This window comes from Chiloscyllium plagiosum, unplaced genomic scaffold (genome assembly GCF_037043375.1).
Source record: "Chiloscyllium plagiosum isolate Xiang-an unplaced genomic scaffold, Cpla_swu_hap1 HiC_scaffold_27, whole genome shotgun sequence".
Taxonomy (NCBI): domain Eukaryota; kingdom Metazoa; phylum Chordata; class Chondrichthyes; order Orectolobiformes; family Hemiscylliidae; genus Chiloscyllium; species Chiloscyllium plagiosum.
The window spans coordinates 59,077,379-59,081,252 of NW_028270165.1; the positions used below are offsets into that span (position 1 = coordinate 59,077,379).

At 45.6% G+C, this 3,874-nt stretch overlaps 1 non-coding gene across 1 annotated transcript; it reads left to right on the plus strand.

The window, feature by feature from the left end:
• Window positions 1-2,682: 2,682 nt before the first annotated feature.
• On the plus strand, window positions 2,683-2,756 carry trnan-auu (transfer RNA asparagine (anticodon AUU)). The gene has a single exon. It is a non-coding gene; the product is annotated as a tRNA-Asn (tRNA).
• Window positions 2,757-3,874: the final 1,118 nt, after the last annotated feature.

Below are 3,874 nucleotides of genomic sequence, written 5' to 3' on the forward strand. Positions count from 1 at the left end.
TCCTGGAGATGTTCCCTCAAGCACTGTGACTTGACTCTGCGAGGAGTCTCCAGTCTCCCCAATGTAGAGGAGACCTCATCGGACCGCCTTCTCACGATCGTGGCCCAGGTTCGATTCCGGGCAGGGAAGCAATATACAATAGGGCTGTGAAGAAGCGCTGCTGTCTCCCTGGTGGGCTAGTGGTTAGGATTCGGCGCTTTCACTGTTGCGGCCCGGGTTCGATTCCCGGTCAGGGATGTATTTTTCAGTGGATCTTTTGCCTACCCATTCTCCTGAAATGCGCTGTACAGTTCCTTATTGGTCTTCGTCGTTACTGGCTCCTGCAGTGTGTCGTGCCTCGTTGAAATAGTGTCCTGATTCAGGCTTGTTTGTATGTGTAGGGATCATTGCTTCTGTAGCTAAGTACTTGGTTCGTGTGCGTTGTTTTCCTGTAGACGCTGTTTTGAATTTACCATTGACTGTTCGCTCTAATGTGACATCTCGAATTGGCACTTTGTTGTTGTTCTCCTCTTTTGTGAATTTTATGCCAGTAAGGATATTGTTGATGGTGTTGTAGGTTTCCTCTAATTTGTTTCATTTTTTGATGACAAAAGTGTCATCACTGTGGCGGACAACAAAGTTTGAGTTGGATCGTTTGAAGGGCTGTTGGTTTGAGTCTCTGCATTATTGCTTCTGCGAGGAATCCTGATACTGGTGGTTTCATGGGTGTTTCGTTTATTTGTTTGTAGGGCTTGTTACAGAATATGAAGTGGGTGGTTAAGGCACAGTTCCACGAGCTGGATAGTGCTATCTTTGCTGATGAAGTTGGTGCTGTGTTTATGTCTTTGGTTCTTCGAGTAGTGTTCCAGTTTTCTTTGGCCACGTTGATGTTAATGGATGTGAACAGGGCTGTTATGTCAAAGGACATCATTATTCCATCTTCTTCTAACTTAGTTCTTTGGTGTTCAGGAATTCTTGGATGGAGTAAATGGAGTGGCGTGAATCTTCGACTTGGTGTTTTGGACTTCAGTGGAGGCCTTTGATGAGTCTGTATGTTGGTGTTCCAAGTAGTGAGACTAAGGCCTGAGGGGGGCTCCTCGTTTGAAGAGAAGGAGAACAACAACAAAGTGCCATTCTTAGATGTCACAGTAGAGCGAACAGTCAACAGTGAACTTCAAACTAGCGTCTACAGAAAAACAACACACGCAAACCAAGTGCTTAACCACAGAAGCAAACATCCCAACACCCACAAACGAAGCTGCATCAGGACATTATTTCAATGAGCCCCTAAACACTGCATATAGACGATTATAAAATCATGAGGGGTACGGATGAGGTGAACAGCAGGTGTCCTTTCCCTCAGCTGGGGTTTTCAGGATCAGGGAGCAAATATTTTGAGGTGAGTAGAGAAAGATTTTAGAAAGACAGGACAAGGATCGTTTTTTAAGAGAGTGGTCTGAGTGCAGAATGAATGTCCAGAAGAAGTCATAGAGTCATAGAGATGTACAGCACAGAAACAGACTGGTCCAACTTGTCCATGCCGACCAACTATCCCAAAACAATCTAGTCCCACCTGACAGCGCACGGCCCCATATCCCTCCAAACCCTTCCTATTCATACACCTAACCAAATGCCTTTTAAATGTTGCAATCGTACTAGACTTCACCACTTCCTCTGGCAGTTCATTCAATAAACGTACAATCCTCTGCGTGAAAACGTTGCCCCTTAGATCTCTTTTGTATCTTTCCCCTCTAACGCTAAACCCATGCCCTCTCGTTCTGGACTCCCCCAGCCCAGGGAAAAAGACTTTGTCTTTTTATCCTATCCATACCCCTCATGATTTTATACACGCACAGTTACAACGTTTGGATAAGTACATGAATATGAAAGGTTCGAAGGTTTATGGGCAAACACTGGTAGGTGGGACGAGTTTAGTTTGAGAACATACTCAGCATGGACGAGTTGGATGAAGGGTCTGTTCAGTGCTGTCATACTCTGTGACTGACCTGTACTGGTCTTAAAACCATTTTCTTACCTGCCCCCATAACAATCCACTTCTTTGTTGTTCAAAATTCAGATGAATTTAGCCTTGAATATGTTCAATGACCCCACTTCTGAACTGAATTCCTCTTCGTAATATACCACTTGCCTCGCTCATTGCCTGCTGCATCTGCCCGACAACTGGCATTGACTGGAATGGAGGGAATCTTAGACCCCTTTATACATCCATACATCATTCCTGATAAAGGGCTTGTGCCCGAAACGTTCACTGTCCTGCTCCTCAGATGCTGCCTGACCTGTTCTGCTTTTCCAGTGCCACATTTTTCGACTTTCACCTCTAGTTCTCACTTTCTCCACATTCCAAAATATCACCATTTAAACAATGCACTGCTTTTTTTTTTAAACAGCCAAGGCTATAACTTCACATTGCGGCACGACACTTGCCATGTGTTTGCCAATTGAGGTACAGACCTGGACCAACTTCGGGAAGAGGCAAAACACTGAGTTCTGAACAAAAACCGTAGCACACTCAAAACGTCGGCTCTGTTTACCTTTCCACGGATGCAGCTCGACCCGTTGGCTTTCTGCAGTATTCGCTGTGTTTGAACTGATAGAAGACAATGGTAATTCTGGGCGGGAAGGTTAAATTATGAATTGAATAATAGCTTCCTCAACGAGACTGTGCTGGCGAAGGCCGGTCCTGTCTCTGTGGCGCAATTGGTCAGCGCGTTCGGCTATTAACCGGAAGGTTGGTGGTTCGAGACCACCCAGAGACGGAGCGTTTGTTGTTCACGCTCCAACCGCTTTCAGGGCTGCAAAGATGCGCGTTTTTAATGGTGTCAGGAAAATGTTTCCCAAACGGAAATCTTTTCCACTGAGGAAGCACAAAGGGGTTTCTGAATTGATTGAATTTCTAACGTCAAGGAATGCGGATGCTGACAGTCTGAGACAGAAAGCAAAACTGCTGGAGCAACTCAGTAGTTTTGGATGTTTCTGGATGAGGAAAAAAAAATGTTCTGAAATGTTGTCTCTGATTCTCTTTCTACAGATGCTGCCTGACCTGCTGAGTTGCTCCTGCAATTTCTGGTTTTGTTTTTAACTGAACGTCCATTTCATCTTTCGGATGAAACACCCAGACTCGCCATTTGCAGATATTTAACCCTTTCGAAAACTGTGAAGTGATTGGATTCAAACAAACTCTGCAATGATTTACTCTTTCTCAGCTCCACAGGCAGAGAGACCTGGGAAATGAAGCTGTCAGTGTGGTTCTGTATTGGTGGGCCGAGTGGTGAATGCGATGGACATGAAATCCATTGCGGGTTCCCCACGCAGGTGTGAACCCTGCCGACTACAGTTGAGAACTACCGTCAGAAAGAAAGGGAGATTGTTCCACGTTTTTTTTAAAGATGCAAATCGGTGGAGGGGTTGAAATATTTCAATCACATTGGGACTGATCGGGAATCTGCAACCCACTGCCTCTCAGGGTGGAACAAGCAGATATCCCCAGACCTGCTTTTGAGGATATGAGCCAAGTGTTTGGAAATGAGACGAGAACAGTGAGGGGCGTGAAGTCGTGGTCGAAATGAGGCAGGCACCTGAGGACAAAGGTGTTTTATTTGCCAGTGAAAGATACTGCTTCACAGAGTTGGGTCGATGGAAGGGAAGCAGTGACGGTGATTATCTTTGACTGTTCACCTTGTGAATGTTCCCATTGCTGCGCATGTCCGTATAACGTCAGAACTCTGCAGCATCGCGGCGGCAGGTACGCACAGTGCAAGGGGCGCAATGGATGACGCATCTGACTCCACCTACATGTTTGAAATACAGCTCACATCTTCTTCACACACCCCAATTAATCTTTCTCATTGTCCTGAAGCCGGCATACGGTTTGAAT